This window comes from Prenolepis imparis, unplaced genomic scaffold (assembly GCF_030444845.1).
Source record: "Prenolepis imparis isolate NDT839.2.m4 unplaced genomic scaffold, iyPreImpa1.0 SCAF_6, whole genome shotgun sequence".
NCBI classification, from domain to species: domain Eukaryota; kingdom Metazoa; phylum Arthropoda; class Insecta; order Hymenoptera; family Formicidae; genus Prenolepis; species Prenolepis imparis.
The window spans coordinates 7,552,792-7,576,401 of NW_028141164.1; the positions used below are offsets into that span (position 1 = coordinate 7,552,792).

The 23,610-nt window shown below is 43.2% G+C and overlaps 1 protein-coding gene across 1 annotated transcript in view; it reads left to right on the forward strand.

Moving 5' to 3' along the window:
• The first annotated feature begins 14,211 nt into the window (after nt 1-14,211).
• The window catches only part of Poxn (paired box pox-neuro), a 29,731-nt gene continuing 20,332 nt past the window's right edge, over nt 14,212-23,610 (forward strand). Inside the window, exon 1 of the mRNA XM_083040759.1 lies at nt 14,212-23,253. The gene's annotated coding sequence lies outside the window, so the exon portion shown is untranslated. The remainder of the gene's footprint in view (nt 23,254-23,610) is intronic.

The window sequence follows — 23,610 nt, forward strand, 5'->3', positions numbered from 1 at the left end:
GGGTCATTTTGCATTCCCGTGCGTCCGATAAACGCCGGTAAATGCTTTGCGCCCCTGCCTCTCCTACCCCCCTTCGGTTCGAAGCCCCCCTTTGGAAATCTCCCGAAAGCCACCGGCTCTCGCCGGTGATACGCCGGCGTATTACCATTCGCAGAAAAGCGTGAGAGAAGGATTCGTGCACAAGAATATATTCGCGGAGTGGCGGAGGAGATTTGGCTTAGAGCGTCGCAATTTTGCGCGTTTGCCGGCCGGTGTCATTTGCAGTCGCACCTTCGGGGCCCGGGACAATTTACCGTGGGGCCCGGGCTAAATGTTCCGCGCACGAAGCGCCATTACGCCTTCGAAAAAATGCACCGCGAAGGGTGGTCCTAATGACGCGGTCGCACACGTGCCCAACGCGCGCTGTCCCGGTTCTCGAGCAATCGTACGGTATATAATATATGGATCATTTTTTATTTCAACCGACTATACTCACGCGTCCCAGCGAGACGTCGATCCGGTTGTGATCTCGGCAAAAAGTATTGTGGTAGCGTTGACAGAATTATTTACGCGAACGGAAAAAAGACGAGAGATGCTTGAAAATAAAAATGGAAAAGCTCTCTTGCCGAGGAATCATTTTTTTTATTAATCTTTTGGAAGATCCTGAATCTGAGATGAGACCAAACATCATTTCGTTACTTTGAATCGTAAAAAATAATTCTCAAGATATGTAAATAAGATAAAAGAGTGAGAAGCGCAGATTTTTTTTATAAAAAAAAATTGAATTCGACTAACACTGGCTTTGTAGTCTGAGCTCGTGTTCGCCTGACCAAAATAACTCTATCGATACCGTTCGCACCCCTCGGGGGCACAGTAAAACAAGTGAAAACGTTCCGAACTCTCGCCTCGATCTTCTCACCTCGTCTTCCTCTCTATTTTCTTTTATGTTAGCATATTTCGCAATATCCTTCTCCGTTGCTGCGAAGCCGTTCGTATGCAATTTTGTTGCAGGAGACTCGTGCAACGCCTTGCAAATTATTCCCACGAAATTGGCACGCATATCTCGCGGGAAGTCTAGCCAGAGATCTTTACGTTAGGCGAGAGAAAAGTTTGCGGAAAGGGGTGGAATCGAAAAGACAGAGAGAAGCGAGAGAAAAAGAGGAGACGCAAAAATTCGTACAAATTTGATTCTTTTCGCGTCTTTAAAAAATGACACGTCAAATTCGCGTATCTTTTTTTATTATTTTTTATATCGGAAGCGTCTCTCTTTCTCTTCGAATATTAAACGAGTGTAAAATAATTTCACTTGCGAATCGCAGTATCTTTCTCCACTCGAGTGTCTAATGACTCGAGTTACATCGAATTACAACGCTGACACATTTGTTCGCGAATTTACACAGGAGAGAAACGCGGTCGGATTCTTTTAACGAAATTTGGGCGGCAAAAATATTACACTTGTAGAAAGTTGGCGCGCATCTACTAAGGAGGTGAGAAACGAGGAAAACCAGCGGGAGATCGTTAAATAAACGAAATATCAATTTGACATATGTTGATAGCTCATTATTATATAATACGGTCGTGCGCTTGATCGCTTGATGAGGTGGATCACCTTCGGAGTTTACGACGAAGGATGCTTGGTCGAATTTCAGCACATTAAACACGCGCTTGTTCAAAGACACTATAATAATCGCAGGTGAGGAAACGCGTAGTGAGTGAAAAACCCGAAATTTATGTCCCACACACGACGAATATCTACCTACCTGTGTGATTCTGTCAGCCAAGATGTGAGATCTCCGGTGTCAAAATAAAATTCCCAATAATTCTTACGCAAAACGCGAATATAATATATTTGTCGAGAACTCGTTTTTTTTTTTAAACACACGTTGAAATTATGAAAATTATATGAAATCGATGCGATTTCGACTCTTGACGATCTTCAAGAGAAAAAAATTCTATTGATTATCTTTTAAATTACACGGTGGAAAGATTTATGGATGATGGGTTATTTATTTTGACAGACTCCTCTCTGTGTGCGGGAAACCGCGGTTGATATTACAAAAAATTACTAACGTAGAATTATCTAACGCGTAATATTATTTAATAATGACATTATAGCGGACACCTATTTTTTCTCCGACGTTTCAAAGATTTACTGACCGACCACCAAGAATTGCCCTTTTGAGAAACACAGTGCCGTAGCTATTGTGTTTACAAAATAATCGATTCAATGTGTATACCGAGTGCAAACACTCTAAATATGTTTTCCCGCAGATCGATCTGATACGCGCCAGGGTCGCGTTCTCTTTCGCGCGTGTGCGCCCTTTATACAAGACACCCTTCACACATCCCCTCGTCGATGATTTGACTCTCGAGAAGCATTATCGCGTACAAACGACTCTGCTCTCTCGAAATCTTTTCAAGCCAACGCTACGTTTCGACTCATAGTATCTCGACTGACTGTAAATAAAATTAATTATCAAATATCAAGCGGTTCTCCCGATTCTTCGGAACAATTCGAATGCACCGTAATTAGATTTCGATGACTCGAAGACGCGTCGAAGGGCCCCGGCCGAGATAGTATGTACCTTGCGTTACAAATCGCAGACTCATCCGAATCGAAATAATAAGCCGCGCATACAGAGCACCGGCGTTTCCGTGCAACTGTGTCTGGCACTGTTAAGGGTAAGCCCCTGAGGTGTATCATATATCACGTGGCACGTGAATCCCCGTGGCTTAGCGGGGGCTTACCGGAGGATTACCAGCGCATTCTGCTACTACCAGATAACACTGTGTAAGTTGTCACGAGTGTTCACACCCATTTTCAAACGCGACCCCCGACCCCTTCTCGTACCGCGCAGTACTCGGCAGTCGCGCTCGATTGAAATAATTGAACACCCTCCTCCTACCCTTCCTCCCTTTAGTTTTCTCTCTCTCTCCCTCCCTCCCTGATCGGTACACGCGCTCTTTCGCCCGAGCGATCCGAAAGATCCGAGAGATAGGCGCCGGTCTGTAATTGGATGATTTTCTTTCATGAGGAACGGTTCTGGGGCCTGAGAGAGGAGCGATAAAACCGCCGGATAATAAAAAGGCGCCGACTCCGTGATTTTCTCCCTCGCCGTTTCTTTTTCCCTCTTTCCCTTTTCGATGAATGTGTCCCGGATCGCTTATGAACGGGCGGCGGTCGCTTATGTAACGAGGCGAATTAAATTATCCGTTGCTCTTAATTTTTTAATTAGGTTTTGCGCAACCGCAGAGATCCGACGACGACGGATTCGGTTTTTTTTTCTTTTGCACTTTTATAATTTCTTACTCGCGGTGAAACCCGCGGCGCGAGTATATATTGCGTTACGTATAGTTAATTTGCAAAGCGCACGCGAAGCGCGAATTCTCGACGAGATATTACGCGAGGTATTTGCGCATTTCCCTGATTTTTGCCCCCTTCGAGAGATCGGCGTTAATCGATCGGGGTGATTACGACAGAAGCCTAAACCTGTCTTCCTTTATCGCATTATCCGCGGGATAAATAGAAAGTTAATTTGGATCAGTTGTACAAATCGTGTGCATCGGGTTTGCGATTGGCAGAAGCAAACACACGCTGTCTTGCAATATTTTTTCAGGAGAATCAAGTGGTTTATATATATATATATATATGGAATCTTTATATATATTAAATAGAGACTGTCAGGGCTATCTGTCTATATCTTCTTCATGTTTTAATTGGCTGATTTTCGCGAGGGTATCTCCGGATACAGAGTCACCGCGTTTGAATAAAGCAATCGCGAGCCTAGGTGCATTTACACTCGTCGAACAATTAAGATAATTAATCCTATAACTTTTATCCGATAACGATCCGGAATTAAGCGGAGATTTAAAATTATAATATTCGAGCAGCGGGTCTTAATGAATACGCACGACGCTAAAGGGTCGAATTTAGGAAACCAAGGCAAGTTTCGGAACCGCTCTCTTTCTCTTTCTCTCCCTTCACGAGTTGCGCCTGTTAAAACACAACATTGCATATCTAATTACTCACCCGGCGCAGAGATTAAAAATCACTTAATTTCTTTCTCTGCATTGGGTGTTAGCGGACAATTTTCTACGCTAATCGGAGCGATCTCGACGCTGATGTTACTCTCGCGTTTAACGCGACAAGTGCACCTTATTTACATAGGTATGTTACGAGATATTGGAATGCGAAAATTATCTCTTACATTCTTTCTTTCTCTCACTCTCTCGTTCATCCAAAGTGAGAAACACGATCGTGATTCGGTGAAACGTCTTAATTAACCGATAAAGACCTTTTTTCTCGCGTTATAACTGGACGACTTCGATACAAAATTGCGCGGCCGTTTTCGCAATCTCGATTAATTTAATTTTTAATTAATCGCGCTTGGCGGCGTGACGCAAGTGAGAGGTATGCTTTCTATCTATTTATTGTTAATTGATCATTGCTGCTTTTTTTATAAATCACGGAAAAGTTTACAGAGGACGGATTACGTTTTTGACCAACGTTTCGCGATGTTTGATTTGTATCCTCGAGCGAAATTATTTTATTTTTCGTGATCGAGAGTGCGTGCAGGCGCGAGTAGAACGTCTTAACTATCCAATCAGGCTCTGTGGTATTTTTCCTCCGTGCCATAATTGGATGATTCTCGCGACGTAGTATATATATGTACGTGTGTGTCTCGGTATCATTTTTGGACGATCCGACAAAACGCGCCTTTATACACCCGCCTCGAGAATTGGTCCTTGTGTCACGATCCGCCAATGATTTCTTTCCTTCTGCAGAAACGTTCGCGAGCCGCGCGACGAGTTTGAACAATTTTAATTCCTCGATCGCGATCGCAGCAGTAGAAAGAGCACAAGCGAAGAAAACGAGAAAGAAAAAGAACGAAAGGTCCAACGAGCAAATAGTTGAATAAACTGCTCTTAAAACACTCGAATCGTTAAAGAAGAAATACAATGCGTTATTTTCCTTATTTTGAAACAGAAAGGAATATAATGATAATATTCGTGCAAAATATTTTATTGCAGTATTTCTTCGTTAAAAATGATTTAATGAAATAAGAAAAGGAAATTTTATATTAAAGTAATTACACATGACAATTGTCGATTCTTTAATCGAACGGCTATTGTGTTTAATTGATTAGACGAATTTTAATTTGTGATAAATTTCGATCATGTCTTCCGAAATTTATAAAATCACTCTGTCTTTGTACAATCAGTTGATTTCTTTCTATCTAGTCTTGAAAAATTGGCAGTGAGATCTACGGTGACTTTATGATCAGTCCACTTGAATTTACGAGAGATGATAGGGATACATTGTCGATCTACATTTAAAGTCATAATCTTGATTATCTACCCTCTTATATCGGCGAGGCTCGATACCCTAGGTCCGATGTGAAAAATGTAAAATGTCGTGAATTGATTGTTATCGGACGGATGTTCAAAAGATATTTATCGAATCATGTCTGCTGATCGTGTTCCGATAAGTTACACCTAACGCATTTTGCGAATTAAGATTTTTTAAGTACAGATAACACAGAGAACAGCGGTGTAAATTAAAAAAAATATATATTAAACATTTTCACATCCTCTTCAGTTATCAATTTGGCAATTGTGTTTAAATTTTTATTAAGTCTTTCTTTTCGTATCAAGATGTTATGTTTGTCATTTGTTATTTTCTTTATCGCGTATAATGTATTTAATTTAATATAATTATAAGAATTACACACATGAGAGTAAAGTTTCTAAAATTAAATTAAAATTCCTTTTTCTTAAGTTTTTATTTCTAAAAATTTATTCTTGCACAGAATTTAATAATTAGACGAGACAATTGAGACTTTCGTTCTTTCTTCTTGGAAAAAATTTTACGCAATCGTATATTTGAATTTTTGAAAAGGTCTTTTTACCAAATTGAGTTCTCAGGCTAAAGCAAATAATTATGGGTTGCATAAGAGAAATACTTTTCTTGCTCGTTTGGCATACATTCGTCAAATGTCATTCGATAAGATTGCCATAGAATTATTATAGAATTACCGTAGATATCCCTCTCCAATTATCATTGGCTTTACGTTTAATGATATAAGTCATAATAAAATCAGAAATAAAATCCGGTTTTTATATTTCAACTGTAACCTCGTATAATTACTCTTTCGAAAAGATTGCCCGTCGCATTTCAAGTACGAATGCTTATGTCGCGCGGCATAATTTATTTCGTGAAATTGCGGAATGGAAACGTTCTTTTGATAATTATAAAGAGAGTCTCGCGATATTAAATTTGGTCCTCTGTTACACGAACAAGCACGCAATGCACTTCGGTGTAAATCTGTTAACCGAGATTTTCCGGGACACGCATGCACTTCGCCACCAGCGACAAGCCGTCCTTCTTACCGTATTTACCGCGGCGTCCCTTACGAGCACCTGTACGCGGTCAATCAAACCCGAAAATTCACCGAGAGTACCGCATACATCTCCCTTAACACAAGTCGGAGAGCAAAAAGAGGGAGAAGGAAGAGGTGGAGAGAAGAGGAAAAAGAAAAGGAGAGAAAAGTGCGCATGTATAAAAGGGCAGCAGCTCGGGGCGACTAACGAGAGAGCGAGAAGGAGAAGGAATCGGGATCGCCGCTCGCTCAGGCAGGCCCAGAGGCAGCAGACACCGGCAAATTGGGCCGACATATTTTAGGCCCCTATCCATTTGCAGTTTCGATGTAAAACCAGTCGTTGGAATCCGGCCGCGGACGCGAAATTCTTACGAAACGCCTAAGGAGCGATCTCTCCCTCTTCCTCTCGCCCCTTGTCCATTGCCGCCCGGAAATTGTCTCTCGACCGTGCGTGCGATTTTCGAGATTACCCGGCGTGTCAATGACTTGATGGGTATATCCTGAACGGAGAGAAACGCTAACAATAAAATATGAGAAGATGATATATACGAAAGGCAGGGTGGAAAGAGGAAGAAGGCAAGAATTTCAATGCCTGGTAATTTCAGAAAACGCCGCTCCGAGAGAGGTCCTTTATTCTTATTGTCCTTTATCACTTTTCGGAGATTTCATCCCTTTTTTACTCGATAAATAATACCGTTATTGAAACGCGACGATTTACGCAATCACGATGCTTGAAAGAGTCGATTTGATGCGCCGCCCCGTATAAACAGCTTAATGGCGTAATTGGCGTAATTATTAATCGCGGGTAGTTTTGCGGTCGTCGCGGGAAAGTAATGCGCGCGCGCGCGTAATGACATTGTACACGCACGATGTGCACGCACGCATAGGCGTGCGTGCGTGCGTGCGAGAGAACGTTGTTACATGTTTAGAGAACCGCGGGAATAGCGCGGGAATGGTTCTCAATAAGAACGACCTATGGAACCCCCTGCTGCGTCCGCGGCCGCGACCCATGGACTGTGACATTGGCGCATCTGGCATCGTCGTACGAAACACTATTACTTACACGTCACCGTGATAATGTATTAACCATAAAAGTGATCTGTGTTTACGACACACATCGCGAACATCGTCCGCGGTCGATATAACTTTTTACAAGAGGAGGAGCGTCCAGGATAGTACAGTTCTATGCGTATAGTACATTAAGTAAGAGATTTTTCTCTTAGAATTTACCCTGAAAATCATGGTAATCGTGGGACAATATATGGTATGGAAAGAATTTTGTGAGAATTTCTCTGATTAATATTTATCACAATAAAAATAATAATAAATATCACAATAAAATATAAAACATGTTTGATTAATTTTACTAAACTGCATAGTAAAATTAATCAAACATATTTTATATTTTATTGTGATAGATATTATTATTTTTATTATTAATCAGTAATAAGTATTAATCAGAGAAATTCTCATAAAATTTCTTTCCATACCACATTATCCCACGATTATCACGATATTCAGGGTAAATTCTAAGAGAAAATTCTCTCTGTGTATTTTTGCGTGAACCATTTCCTTGACAGTCCAGGATCTCTCTTATTCTCGACTTTACCCGATTAGATTTAACAAGTTTACCGTAAGTAAGTTGTCGTGAGAAGTTATTAAATATTAATTTATTTAAATTTATTCTCGACAGATATATATAACGCAAACTCTTAGGGGTTGAAGGGATCGTGTTGTCTCGCTCAGAATGCCGATGTAAACCGCGTGTCACACGTAAATTGTGTTTTATTGGCTAGTAAATTAATTCGCACACAACTTTGTTGGCGGTGAATACTACTGCACGCTAGGATGCAATTTTCCAGAGAGAGTACTTCGCCTTCGATTTGCGAATCGAGCATTAAACCGAAGAGAACGTTCTACTCGCGCACAAGCGAACGTTTAATTACGGCGATTACGCGTATTCGTTATTGCTGCTCGCGGAATTTAGCGCCTTTGACATGAAAAAGAAAAAATATCTCTAATTAGCCCCGTCGTTGCTCTCATGACGCACATTTCATTCAATCGCATCTTGGTGAACGCGCGATCGACAGATTACACGCCGCGAAAAATTAATACACCAGTCGTGTTTATATTGCCATATAATATAATCGCCATCGTTGTTCTAAATAATCGCGCGACGTCTCAATCAAATATTGATTACAATTAATTATCGTTATCGGGTATCATCGTCTACATACGTGTTGAACGTGTATTAATAAATTAATAAGTCATAATCGGCGAACGAATTACCAGCGAAGCATCGATTCGTACCGATCTTCGTCCATCTGCAATCGCAAACGTCAGGATTTATACCCGACACGTGTGTCTGTCGCTAAGTTTTACTCTCCACCTGCTTCGCACCCGGGCGTTTATTATTCTACGAGCACGGGGCTTGTCGTTCGGGGTGCGATACGCGAGATGATGCGATTGAAAGACAAAGGGACAACCGCTGACTGAAACCTCGGAATCTGGACGCGTCCCTTAAGCGGGTCGCGCGCCGGAAAAAGACAGGTAGAAATCGATGTTATCCCGAGCACGGGTCCCCGATCCGTTCCGATGAGACAACAAAAAGCGAGAATCTCTCCGACTACGCGGCATACCTATCGAGACGCGTACTTAAACCGGGGGAGGTAGCTATACGGATAATTTAAAGCCGGCCGTGAGGAGAAGGCATGAGAGAGGAGCGATTCGATACTCGGAAAAATTACTTGCTCCGTTTATTACGCATTTCCGTGTAATGGCTCAATTATCAGCTTTTTTGTCACCGCGACTATTATTCGCCGCAATTATTCCCTCTCTCTCTCTATAGACTTTTTAAATAAGATCTAATCGGCATATAAAGAATCAAGTATGTTTGGATACATTTTCCAAATATATGAATCGTTTTATTTGTATCGTCAGGGAGCTACAAATATTTTTTTGTCGCTCCAAATGCAAAGATTTCTTTCCCGCCTCACGATCCTTATAGATTCACCTGTTGGTTCAGCCTTTTATCGCGACGAGAGCAAAGGCACTAAATAAGTCAATTTGGGGATCTCTCCGGAATCTCTCGGAATTCAGCGAATTATTCTATCCCTTGTTGGGTGGGCCTACAAACGGGTGTGTTGAATATCTTACCCTTTTAGATAAGAAAAGTATAAATAAGAGATATATTTTTTCTTCCAACCTGTTGAAATTCTTTATCATTGGCACCCGGGTTCGATCGTTTATCAATTAAGGATGCAAATGGTCGGTGGTCTTCAAAAATATTCGCTCGTCGACGTGACAAGTAAGCGGCACCAGGTGCAAACGGCGCGTCGATATTAAAGAGACAGCGGCGCATCCTTTCTCGACTCGATCTTTTTTTTTTTTTCTCGCCAATCTTTACACAGTGAGAACGTGCGCACCCTTAAACGGGTTTACCTCGAAATTTTCGAAGAGTGCACGCAAGGCCGCGCGCGATTTTACGACCGATTGTGATCAATAGATTCGATATCGCCGACCACATCTGTGCGCATAATTTGGGGCAGCGATATATGTATATTCTCCCTCTTCCTCTTCGTATATTATAAACTTTCCGATCTCCCCGGGGAATACTCATCAATTTTTTTCTCCAAAGTATCTGTAAAGCATTATTTCTCTCATCGATTTCGCATATTATGAGACCTTACTTTACCTAAAAAATGCAAATTTTTTTATACGTACAATCTAATGTTATCTTGATATCTAAGGATTTAATTATTGTCACATCGAATTGATTTTGAAAGCTTCTTCGAGTTAACACATATATATATATATATATATATGTGCTGCGATGAAACTCTCGGGCAGTTGACTCGATTCGCGACTCGATTAATCGAATTAATCACAAATTGGTACCGTTTCTACCGTCACAGTAAACGTTGAACTGAAAATCGACGTTCACGGGGGCCGTACATGATAGCTCGGTTACACTCCAATTAAAGTCGCCGGTTATCATGCATTCAATTAGCATAACTCATATGAAGGCCATAACGAAGCCGGACCTGCGCAAAAACCTTCTTAGTCAAAGAGACGAGGCGCATAAAACCTGACAGAGAATGGGACGGAGAGCGAGCGACCGAGCGATCAACACGTGACGCGAACGTAGAGGCGTTAAAGCGCGAATAAGAAGAAGAGAGGATGTGAAGAAATAAATGAGAAGGTGAAAAAGAAAGAGAGAGAGAGAGAGAGCTCGCGGGTCTTTATGAATACTCAATGACGACGACTACGACGACGAAAACGAGCGACCCTCGATCGTCGCGCGTTGATTCCAGCCGAGCGAATTGACGTCTTCTTTCGAGTCGCGCGTTCTATCGATACAGCCTTCTTCTCGGCATTTAAACCTTACCGCGCCGAGCCTTGGGGCGGAATAGCGGTAAAAGGCAGCGGTAAAAAAAATGCCATCTCTTATTTTATGCATTCATATCTCGCGCATAATTACGTGGACGTAAGACAGGAGAAACTTTATAGAAAATTAATGTACCTTCTATCTCCATCTATCTGTTTATACATCAATAAAACACTGATTCGCGACGAAATAAGCGGCGGAGGAATAACGGATCGCGGGAATTCTTCATCGCGTAACTTGTCTATAAAGCACGGTTGTAAACCTACGGTTCTTCGGCGTAATTAGCGCGAAAAAGTCAACTTCGAGGCAACGCCTACGACGGTAAATTCGAGATCTGCCGAGAATGGAGAACATCCGAGGGGATCCTCAGGGGAAAAGAGAAGACGTAAAAAGAAAGAAACGCGATCATATATGTATATACATCCGGTGATCACCTGTCTCAATAAATATCCAGCTTACAACGGTATCTCGAGGCGTGTGTGCGCGAAAGGATCTCCTCTCTGACTCGTCCGAGAAGGAGATTGGATTAATCGAGATCGAGAGTACCGACGACGAGGACAACGACGACGATCGCGTGTAATCGCCCTTTCTCGCACGCGCCTTCTCCGGGACGGGTTCGATTTCTTAATTAGCTCCGAACAATCCGTCTGACAGATCGAGGAGAGCGGCTTCTCTTTTTTTTTCCTCCGCGCCAGCTGCGAACTCGATATATCCTCATCTTTTTTTTCTCTCTCTCTTCTCACCTGAATGTGCTAATTGCTTCTCTCTAAATTAGCCGTGTTTGCGCTGACGAACTATAAACGTCGTCCTTAATCCCCGATGACTATTTGCCTCGGACGAGAAGAAACGCGACATAGTTAGCTTCGTCTCAGCCTACCTTTGAATCCGATTATTCTCGAATGACGTTTGACTCTTGGAAACTCTCGAATGTCCAAGTGTTTTCCCTCCGTAAATCTTTTAACGTTTTATGAATGACCGCGGAGAAGAAAGAGAATGCAGAATAGAGTCTGCGAATCTTTGCGTCGGGAAAAACGAAGAAGGAATTTCTTCGGCGCGCGATTTTGCGGACACACTTACGACTTCGGACCAAGTGGTATTACCCAAGCCCTATGCATGAGTAATGCAATAATCGAGCGAGTGAGTCGTCTCTCGTCTCCCGACCAGGTCTCGTCTCGTCTCGTCTCGTCTCGCCTCGCCTCGTCTCGGTTCGCAGGGTTCGCCTATAAAACGCGAACCAGCCCCGTAATTACTGTGGAAGCGACTGGTTACTGGTTAACGCTCCTCAGAGGTTTACCACGACGGTTCGCCCCGTGGTTCATCGGCTCGATTGGCTGCCACCTAACGGAGCGACGAACGTGAAGCACACGAGCGAGCGGCGGTGTAAATCGAGAGACCATTATGGTACCGTGGCAAAAATGTAATGAGGTATTACGCCGCCACGGCAGTTCCTTTTAACGAGGTGAGGCGGTGAAGAACCGTCGTTGTTTTATTCTTTCTGTCGCCAGAGACCGAGGTCCGACGGATTCTGCACGCTCGTGTACCGATCGTTCGTTGGACGATTGAAGGATATAATCCTCCCTCATTTGTAAATTGATGATAGCCGCGCCGCGAAGGACGAGTTTCATCATTTATCCCCTGTTCATAAATTCATTATCGAGCTCATTATTGAGCTTGTTTAAAGATCGCACTTATATCCGACGAATGATAGTTTTTACGCACGGTTTTTGTTCGTTTATAATTCCTGAAAAATTACAGAGTTTGGATATTAATTAGTGTCAAGTAACTGAAATTTTTTTGGTTTGTCTGAAATCTTTTCTTCTCGAAATATAATCCTTTCGAAAGATAAGAGAAAGTTTATATATAAGATGATTTAAATATTTCATATATTTGTTTTCGTGTATTATATATTATATCTTATTATGTATTATATGCTATATTCACAAAAAACAAAACACATATGGATAATTGGGTTTTCAAGTATTAGCATAGTAATTTGTCAAAATGAAGGAACGACAAGAGCGCAGGTAAATTTCTTCTAAGCTTTTCGATAAAAAAAGACGAGAGAGTGAAAGACTACATCTAAAATAAAAAAAAGACCCCTTATTGTAATGTTTCAATTGAGATTCTTTAACGTTTGACGTTTCTCATTTTTTTCTGGCACAATATTTCACAATATATTTTCTCCGATATTATAATAAATTCCAGAATTGTATTCTATTCGAAGACGAAATGGAATAATGGAAAAATCAGACTACGATTTTACTCTCTATTTTCGTGTTGAAGTGTGCCATTATAGTGATTTAGGACGAGAGCTTACGTGTAGATGTTGTACGCCGATTCACGTGCTCGCACGATCGTAATGTAACCGCGACATGCGAGAGAGAATAAAGAAATTGGAGCGAATCGCGCGCGACGCGGAGACAGATGAGTGATTTTAGCAATTAAAAAAAATTATATGATAACCGAGAATGCCAATATCTACATTGGAGCATGTAACATGAGTGTGTACACACATATCATAATTTAGCGAGTATCGAGCGTTCAGCTCTGAACTTTCGCTTAATTGATTGCTCCGCAATTATCGAGCTTCTTTCGTCCTTCGAAAGCAACAGGTGCAATAGCGAGGCCCAAAAATATATCGAGGAAATAAGCTGCAATTTTTCCAAGAATCGGAATTGCAGAGTAAAAAATACACATCTCACTCTCTCTATCAAGAATCTCTTAAATATTTTTTTTTCTTATAGATATGAGAATATTGAGAATATTCAGAAATTAATACGAATATTTTTTAGATTTTTATATATCTGATAAAATTGTACTTTACACTCTGCTTATCCAATTTGCAAAATTATGCCCGACGTTGATTTGTCGGAGCTGCAATCGTGATTAAATGAGCGCGAGCGCAGATCCTTTAATTGGTTACGATTTAATCGTGGCATACTTTACACGTATCCCGACGGCTGACGGAATCTTGTTGTACCCTTTTAATTCCCGAATCGGTTCGCGATTATTTATTAAGGCGCGCGCCCAGGTGCTTCCAGGTTTCGCAACGCGAAACCACCTTGCGAGATTGCCGACAAGTGAAATTCCGCGAATGCAATCTGGCGCACAGAAGATAAGTAATGAAATTATGATATCAGGAGCGTCACGGCAGCCAATTAAATATCGGTAATGATAGGATTTTGATGTGTCTACGTATTACGCGAAATTACATTCTGTGTAATCTCGACGAAACAAACCAGGTGACATATCAAAGACCAGAAATGTACATACATATGTCGTTTTTGTATGTCGTCGATATGATTTACATGATTTTTTTTTACCTAAAAGTGTATTAAAAATTACTAACATACATTTGCATATATTTACAATTAAACACAAATACATACAAAATTATTTAGGTTGAAAGCAATAGATGAGGGGTTGTGTGTCGCCCTAATTAAAAGAGCAGTCACGTGTAGTTAAACGTGAAAGATCGAAAAAGAATTAATCGTAAATAAATATTAATCTGTATAAAATTATATTGTAATATATATATTTATCTCTCGCTTAGGAGCGCGGTTGTGAAATCTGATAGCGCTTATGGGAATTAAAATGCTACGCGGATGAGATTTTTTTGCGTAACGATGGGCGTGCCGCCGCGAATCGAGCTGTACCATCCAGCAAAATGAACGTATCCCCTGATCATCCTCGGCAAAGTTCGAGGAATGAAATCAATCTACTGTGCTCTATATTTTCGCACTTGTTTTTGCAAGCTATAAAAATTTCCCGACAATTTTTTCCTCTCATAAAATTTTTATTTCTTCTTTCCCTTATAGAATACGCTTCTCTCTCAACCTCGATCAGTAAAAGCAAGGTAATTTTTTACAAGCGCGATGTGTAAAAATTACAGAAGATTATTTTCGAATTAGATCGGCAGAATGCTAATTTATGCACAGTTGACACTCGATTAAGTTAACGCGTGTGTACTTAGCCTCGTCGCGATCTTTGGGAGCGATCGCGCGACACATTGTACGTGTCTGCATACATATATGTGTACGTAATGCAATAAATTCGAAGGTCGTTATTAAAATTATAAAGATGTTGAGATTATCCATCGATAAAACGTAGATACGCGTTCGGCACGCATCGCGTACTGCATACATCTTTTTGCTTGCCGCAAATTGGAGCACGGCCATACATACATAGGTACATACGGATGAAGTTTTGGGGCAAGGTTTTGGGCGTTGCCGCGTCGTCGCAAATCAGACGATCGGCAAACGCAAGCGCCGTCTTACTTCCCTTACTTCTTCTCTCTATCTCCGTCTGGATCTGCCAGACGGAAGAAATCGAGCAAATCGAGCTAAGAGGTAATCCCGACTTTTTTTTTTTTTCAAACGTTTAACAGCAATATCACAGCAATGAGAGGCTCGGAAGTTTTTCTCTTACAGACTCGCGAGTGCAAAAATTCGCCGCGTACGTAAACAAAGTTAATGCAAATTTCACAGTACATTGAAGCCTGGCGATGCTCTGCTTTTTTACCAGAAACTTTTTATCGAATCCGACGACGACGTGTCGAAATTTAGTCGCTTTTTTCTCTCTCCTCCTTTCTCTCTCGTCTTCACGCAACGAATAATACCCGGATGAAGTTTCAAATAACGAACGGGGCGTGCGCGAACGTATCAAATCGTATCAAAGGAGGCGAGCTACTTTGCCTTACCCATCTTCGATTAATATCTCGGTGGCGGTTGCCGCGTCCGCCACGTAGAAATTCATTAAGAACCTCACCCGAGCCTTCAACCCTCCTCCCTCTCCCTCTTCCACCCCCCGGAAGATCGGGCGAGCACGCGCGCGACCGGTGTTTTAAAAATGTGGATGGCAGGCGCGAGAGCTAGGATGAGAGACGACGTGGAGAAAAAAAGGAACGCGCGTTTAAAAGAAAGGCGGCGAAGATAAGAAACCATGGGTCTACAGAGAAACGTTTAGCATCTGCCTATGTAATAATGAAGCGTACGAAGAATACGAGTCGAGAAACGCGTCGCGCGATGTTTTGCCTCGCAAAGAGAGACCAAGGGGTCTGATTTGTAATTTATCGCTTTAGTGTGATGAGGGATTGAGACGAGAGGGGACGAGGGAGAAGGAGAAGGACGAAAAAGAGAAGGGCGCAAGATCGGTTGTAATTAACACGTAAATCGTGTCCTGTAATTCCCAGTCAGGTGTGCGCCTGGCGCGTATAGGGAAACTTTTTTTTTCCTCCCTAAATATCATCAATATGCACGGGTCCGTTCGTGTATGTGAATCATCGATACATATCGCAATCGCGTGTCACACTTAACCTGGTAATTTAAACCCTCTAAAGTGCCACTTTTGGCGCGCTTTAAAGATAAAAGTTTATTGGATATGTAAACGGGGCATATTTCGATAGAAAGCAGATTCTCATTTTATATTTTAACACAATATTCTCTCTCTCTCTCTCTCTCTTGTATGCTTCTTAACTTTTCATTATTTATTTTAATTTGCTTACACATTTAAACCCATGTGAATGGATGAAGCGTTTATACGTTTTGTCTATTTTTTGAAAAATAGCTGCTATCCCTCCGAAGCTATTAAGGCCTTCCTGAAATCGCCAAAAACGCGCTAGATTACTTACGATTAGACACGGTCGAGAAAGATCGATGGCCGCTCGTCCCTCTTGGTCTTGTTTGCTACGAGGAAAGAATCCAGTAGTGATTAATATTAAATAAAATTTCTCGACCTTGTGTCGCATCGTCTCTTTTGACACATGTACAGCTATTATAAGAATCCAAGAGATAATGAATTTTTCGAACTTAAATTCTCTGTATATAATCGATCATTTTAAAAATTAGACAAAAAATTTCAGGCAACAATTTGCATATTTCAGAAACATCCGTAACCCGCGGCGGCGAGATAATTCTAACACTCCGAACGATCAGAGCAAACACATTGCAGGTACAACCAGCAATGTAATTTCTCACGATAAATGCGCGCGTTTCATTATCTCGCTCGACAATTTCGGGGGTAGCTTATAATATAATAACGACGCGGCTGATTCTCTTTAGCTGCGAGGTGTTGCGCTAAGCACCGTCCACGTTTGTTTTTGCACCCGTTTTCTGGCACACGGCCGGAATAATCGGCGAGGAAGGGCCCTGCCCTCGTCCTTTTTATCATTCCGCTCTCTTGCCTCTGGATATCCGCCTCTCTCGTTTCCGCAGAAAGGATACGCCTCGCGTTTACATCGTCAATTTATTATAAAAAGAACTACGATCAATTGTTGCAAAATAGCAAATGATCTGATTCGAAATAAATAGCCTTAATTAAACTGTATGAATTTTGATGCAAAATTGTGTTATGAATGATTAGTCTGAATTGTGCTCGATTAAAAAATGCTTATTCCGTCACGATTCATCTTCTCAAAAAATATATTTTTCATCGTGCTATATAAATTAACTTTTTTAAGTATTTAAAAAATGCAGAAGTATTTAAAAAATGTAAGAAGTTCAGACATGCGGGTAGTTTTTGTTAGCGATTGATGAACGTATTTTGCCCTACAGCTCTTCGGAGCTGGTGCTTTGAAAAACCGAAATAAATAGGACGAATTCCTTGTACAATGACGACTTATGAATCGACGAAGATCGAAGTGTCGCTCATTTTATTGGCACACCTGCTACGATTTCGAGCAATTGCTCGCAATTATCGAAATTCACTGCTCGTCGCTCCGAGCATTTCGGGTTTCTCCGAAACTGCGCTTGTCTAAATGACAAAGATTTCTTTCACGCATTCGTGACATTTTAACAGCACCTGCGGCGCATCGTGTAATAACCATTGATGCGATGATTTGTAAAGATCCGCGTTAAACATCGCGAGAGAGATATTTCATCTTTGCCCCCGGTAAACCGACCATAAATTTTGTCCGACGCGAAAGATGTTCCATCGCATTTCTAGACGCAACTAGTATCTCAATTAAATTTTAAACGGCGTAAATTCAACTCGAATCGATTCGCTGCAATTCAACGTTAGTTGCGTTAGTTACGTAGTTACGAAGGGCGAGAAAGGCGGGCGACAGATCGTCGAGTGTCGGTCGTATCTATAGGGAAGGAAAACGGTGGTGGTAAAGGTGTATGGTGGTGCATACTATGGAAATAATCGTTATACGTCGCGCGCGTTATACTCCCTCGACGTCGATCAAGCCGACGGATTACGCATGTCCTGGCAGCTGCGCATCCTTCCTGGGCGTTCCAAAGAGGCCGCCAATCGGCGAAACCCTCTAATACCATCCATCCGGCGGGGTTGACCAATGATAGGGCCGGGGTGTATCAGCGCGGGTGTCATCGGGCCACTCAGACTCGCGCGATACTATCATCCGTCGTTAAGAGAGCTACGGACCGCGGCGATGGGGTGCGCGACCAGGGGTCGCGATTTAGGGCTCCAAGGACGGAGGGTGGGTTAGGTGGTACGATGCACGTTGGTCATCGATCCTACGACTCTGGGAAATCAACGCTGCTTCAGGCACCCAGCTTCGACCGGAATTCGATATCTGACGGACGGGGTAAGTAAGTGGAAAAGGGCGGACGTAACAATTTAATCCAGCCGCCAGCCATATCGTCGTTGATACGACGAATATAGTGGCGCGATATCGACGAAAAATGGCAAGAATTAATCAAGGCTATATACTCGCGAGCGATAATTTATTCGATATATGTGACGTCTTTTTTACGCAAGCCGATATCAAACGCGCGAATAATCTTGCGACTCGAGGTAAAAATCATTAGCATCTGGGAAAGAAGAGGAGACGATGCTTTTCGTCGCATCTTTGAGAAGCGCGGAAATAGCGTCGAGCTACCTGCTCCGTCGTAATATCCTCTTAGAAAAATGGTAGGTGCACCTTGCGCACAATTTTTTTTTTCGTAGATTCTTTATATCCTCATCGTCGCCTCTTCATAAATTACAATTTCATCCATGAGATTAATATTTGATCGAGGTGCCGCAGCCGTGAAATCTGCGGTGTCTTATATAGACCGTAAGAAAAAGACGATTTCTCTCTCTAGGTCAACGAAAGGGAAGGGACGCGTTCCTAATATCTTTGGAATCTTTTGATCTTTGATGGATCGATAGTAAGCGGCAGCTGCATATTTTAGACGAGATCATCATCATTGAGAAAACGAAAGAAACGAAAAACTTATCTCTTATTCATTATTTTTTGTATCTTCGATAAAATATATCATTGAATGAAATAAATTAATCAAGATTGTGTGTCGCGAGGTTTTACATGACTTCGTTAGTGAAAAAAAAACGCCGCGAAAAGAATATCGGATTACGGTATTTAGAATATAAAATAGCGATCTCTAAATATTTAATAATTTCGTCGGTGGCGAAAACCGAAATTCAGTCAGATAAGCTTGGACGAACGCGAAGGGGATGTATCGAGGGTTGAAAATGCTCACCTGTCCTGGTCGGCACAGGACATATCCAAGGGCAGGAGCCAGATCGCGTCTTCCTCCTTGAAGTATTTTGCGCGACGACCATAAATTAATTTGTCGTAATGATCTGATCTTTTCCTCGTTAAGGGGGTTGTCCCTCGCCGCTATTACGTCGAATCTGATAAGGTTACGCGCGGTAACGTAATTTCGTATCCTAGTTTCCGTTCTGTCGTGGTTACCTGCGGCTAAAGCAATAATAATCGCCCGAAATTTCGTCGTCCTCTTTCCGTTTTTTATAACGGCTTCCGTGCAGGACAAATAAAGGGGTGATTCACGATATCTTGACAGTGGACTCTGCTTGTTCGAAATAAAAATTTACATAATCGGTATATTAATTTTGGTACAATTGATTTTTCTTTTGCGTCGCGTTTTTCTAGAGAATCGAAGTTAAAAATAGATAAAACGGTTAAATAGAGAAAGAGATATTCGAGAATCCAGCGACGTAACATTTGAATCAACGGATCGGAAACACAGTGATGGTTATAATGGGCGATGATCCGTGAAGAAGCGCAACCTGCGCCGTCGTCAAGGGAGAGGAGGACATCCTGATGTACAAGAGTATACATCAGGGGGTCGTACAAAATCACTCCACGGGGAGTCGTTACAGGAACCGAACACGGTGGTTACCCTCGTGTTTATTTGTCATTCGACACTCTATATATTAAACAAAGCTCGCGGATGCTCTATACGTGAAACGCGATACGCTAAATCATCCCGAGAAAATTAATTCCGTCGAGATATTATATACTCGATACAGCTTCGCTTATCTCTCTGCAAAGAGCGATATTTCTTAAACCCGAACGCGTTACGTTTGTTACGTAAATACGTGATCTACATAGGGAACAACAGGCGGGGAAACGAGAGCAGGAGGACGAGGACGAGAGAGAAGCAGCACGCGAATACCGGCTCCAAACTAATATTTCGCGCGATGTATACCTGCAAATTATCATTTTTCTCGGCTCGGATGGAACCTTTTCGAATCCGTTCTTACCCGCCGTTCATCGCCGAAACCTTCGCGTCCTTCGTGATCGATGTAGGATTCCGAGAGGCCGAACCATCACCATCGAACGATGTATCGAACCCGGGCATTTCGCGGATCGCCCGGCATTTCGAGGCAAATCGTTTGTGCAAAACGACGGTGCTGAGACTCGCACGAGACAAGGGTTTTCAAGCGTATAATTGTCGAGAAAGAGAGTGAGAGAGAGACACGTCTCTTGCGTAAGAACTCAGCCAAGGACTGACGCAGATTGCGACCGCGCGAAGCGATCACGTACTTTTGATTCTTCGTGGAACTCATCGGGACTACCGATTGTACAGATTCTCGCGTGTCTGGACGCACAGCCGATTACGTCTTCCTCAAAGGGATTGCGAGTATTACACAACCGCTTCTCGCCTCTTACAAACGTCTTTCGCGTGTTTTTGCGAACGAGAGACAAAGGATCGCGCTAAACGCTCTTCCTCGTCCGCCCTGTGTCCTATTGACATTGAACTTCACCCTTACGTTCGTCGAGTAAAATTTAGGACCAAACGCATACACAAACACACAAATGTCGAGTTTTAAAATATCGCGAAAAAAGAAATATCAAGTGTCTCTCTCTTTTGACAGATCGTGTATATAAATTGATTTATTTCATTCGCGTTAAAAATTCGCGCATTGTATTCAAATGCACGAGTTCGGGTGCGACTGGTGCATTCGCGTGTGCGTCACAGTGGAAAAGTTTCAAAGCGTTGAAGAAAACTTTGGACGTAACACGCAGCGTGCTGTGTGCGAAGATGAAGTAATTGTCACGCGTAACACAGCGAGTATACAATACATTTCGCGTTGCGAAAAAATACAGCTGATTTAAATGAGAAACGACGAGCATGCTCGCAAAAAAATGAAAAGGACAATCGTTGCGCGCGAGACAATATACCGGAAAGACATACTTTGCCTATTCTTGCATGTAAATGTCTTTAATCGATCTCGTTGAAATGGACGAAATACGCTGCCGCGAAAAACCCTTTAATTATACATATCTACGATACGCGGTGCGGGGAATACATACGTCGTGGAACCAATCTCCGAGAGAAAGAGCAAACTACCCCTCGCACGCGTGCGCGGGTACGAAGGGGATAGAGAGAAGGTGAAAGAAGCAGAAACTCTTCGGAGAAGCTTCGACGAGGCGAAGGCAAGGTAGAGTAGCAGTACAAGAGAGAACGCCCACCCCCGGGGCTGTCTTCTCTTTCTCCTTCTTTCCTGGAGCGAGTCAACCCCTCCAATCTTGCTGCGCTGCCTTTCTCTCTCTTTCTCTATCTATCTTTTGGCGGGGGCACGCTCCATCCGTGGGCACAACCCGGGCCACGGGCCACGAGTCACAGGCCACGCGGACCTGCCCGATGCAACATCCAGCACGCGACGACACGCTACCGTCACCTTCTGTCTGCCCCCCCTTCTCGTTCTCGTTCTCTCCCTCTCGGTTTGTTTCTCAGTCAGTCTCGCTCTTTCGTTCGTTCTCGTTCTCTTTCTCTCGTCCTCATCGCGGCGTACACACACGACGTGTACGACCGAGCCAGGAGTAGACACGAGTATACAGGCGATGGCAGAGGGTACGGGGGACCTGACCGAAAGCAAAGCCCGTAACCCCCGTTTGCGGGCCGAGCCCACTTCAGACACGCCGTGTCCTCCGCGTGGTCCACATCATCCTGTCCTGACGGCCTCTCTTTCTCTCCCTCTCTCTCTCTCTCTCTCTCTCTCTCTCTCTCTGTCAATCTTTCTCTCGCTTCCTCTCCTCCTCTCTCTCTTCCGCTCGCGCGCGCGCACGCACGCCCGCGTATATCTCTCGCGCCCTTGCCGTATTCCGCTCGTTGGTACCTGTGCCTGTCCAGGCACCACAGTTCTCCCTCTTACCTCTGCCTCGCTGACGTACGTCGTCCTTCTCCTCGCGAGCGCGTTCGCCGAGTCGGCCGAACCGACCGCAGTTTGCGGTCTCCACCGCGAGTTTGCCCTCGCGTCGCGCGGACTTGGCCACTTTGCCGACTACCAGAAGTAGCTGCACGTGTTCCGCGATACGGAAGCAACCTAACGAGTCTAGAAACGCCGGCTTGCCGAGAAGAGGAGGTAGAGAAATCGAGGATTCGCGACTGCGGGATCTACCATGAAGCGACGAGGTTCTCCTTGAGGAGAGTCGGAAGTTGAACGCGTGGTTATCAGTGAGTCCGCTAATAATCGAGTGGAAAGAGTGGAAGAGAACATTGTCAGTCAGGAGTTTCATCGACGATTGGGACGATATTGACGTCTACGACAATAGTCTCGATGAGAGTTTACCTGAGAGATATATTTGCGACATATTTACGACTGTGCAATTAATTGCAAACGCGATTCCATTGATCAAGATTTTTACGATTAATCATTAAGGATCATTAAAGGACATATACGTGCGTTCGATGATCGTTATGAGCCCGAATAAAAGAGAAACCTTCCATCTCGCGACTTCATCAAGGACAGTCGAGTCGACACGTTTACGTTTCCGCGCGAGTATCGGAGCGGAATAAAAACAGGGAACAAACGACGGAAAGGAAGCGCACGGAGATAAAGAGCAGATTATCGGAAGGTGGTCGTTGAGAAAAACAACACTTTCATCTTGTTGTCATCCAACGTGTGCTCGTGGGTGTACTATTACACACATAGTCAACCTCCTTCTCTGTCTCGCTCTTTTTTATCCATCTCTTTCCGTCTTTCCGGCCTTTCGTGTCACATCCACGTCTCATTGCCGTGAAAGCGAAGTCATTTCCTGCGTGAGTCGAGCACGCGACGCACGCCAGGACGAAACGTCTCGCCAGGACTCTCGACGACGACGACGACCCTCAACATGACGTTGTATCAGTATCCATTTCGACGCGAACTAGTTTGAAAGGACGGAGAGAAACGAGACCGAAGAGGAAGTAGAAAACCGGAGCGAAGTCTCTCCTCGGGTCCTCGAGAAGGAGCGAATGCCACTCGGAAGCTGAGGAGTATCACTAGGAGGGCCGATACCAGAAAAAAAGTCAACAGGTACGTGCAGAGGGGAAGCGTCGCTTTCCTCCTCTTTTTTTTCCCCCTTCGCAAAAAACACACCGTGACGGACGTTTCCGCGTACGATTGTGGCCCCGTCCGGTTGCTGGATAAATAAATTATCCGTCAAGTTTCTTGCCAATTAGATCCGCGATCCGCCTCGATCTTGTTATACGCTCGGTATACCTATCGCGTTAAATCCCGACGTATCTCAACGTCGACTTTCATAAACGTCGATACGTGTCGCGTATCGAGAAAAACTCACCCCTGTAGCTATAACATATACGCTCTCGCGTCCGCGAGTCCGGGATACGCGATTAATTCCGCTTCCTCGACTGGGTATTCGCTGTAATCGGT